Source organism: Ammodytes marinus, assembly GCF_949987685.1.
Source record: "Ammodytes marinus genome assembly, contig: scaffold_231, whole genome shotgun sequence".
Classification (NCBI taxonomy): Eukaryota; Metazoa; Chordata; class Actinopteri; order Uranoscopiformes; family Ammodytidae; genus Ammodytes; species Ammodytes marinus.
Genome location: NW_027648072.1, coordinates 52501 through 53227, shown reverse-complemented (window position 1 = coordinate 53227; position 727 = coordinate 52501).

Here is a 727-nt window from a genome sequence, read left to right as displayed (position 1 = left end):
ACACACACACACACACACACACACACACACACACACACACACACACACACACACACACACACACACACACACACACACACACACACACACACACACACAGTGGATCATGAGGAGATATTCACTGATTTAGACAAAACGTGATTTTGAAAACAAACAAGCAGTGTCAAAATCGCATCAGCTCTCGATACTCATCCCTATTGACAAAAACATAATTAAGCCTTAAAGGTGCTCCGAGGAACTTTCAGTGTGTGTTAATTCTAGCGCCCCCTTTGGACAAAAGCGGTAGTGTTTTTACCACGCCAGCTGTTGTTCCTGGGTGAGCGTATACCCATGACAAAGGCATTAAGAAAAACTATATAAAAATAGCATTCTTTAGCACTGATGGTCTGGTTTTGCTGTTATATGTAATTTATGATCATCAGAGGAAAAATGAGACTGTTTCAGAAATATTTAAAAGTTCCTCGTAGAGACTTTAAGTTAAAAGCTGTGAAAAGCAGAAACGTCCTCAAATCATTAACACGTAGTGAACTGTGAGCTGTGAACTAAATGTACAAATCATTTTTTTCTCTTTCTCCAAAAAGAAAGTAGAATCTTTCGTAGAATAATAATCAAAAGCAGAAACATTTTTTACATTCTTATAAAAAAAGTGAGATTTCAAACTGTACATATTCCTGTGGCGGCCATTTCGAAGCGCCGCCGTTCATCAAGCGTTTTATTTAAAGTTCGT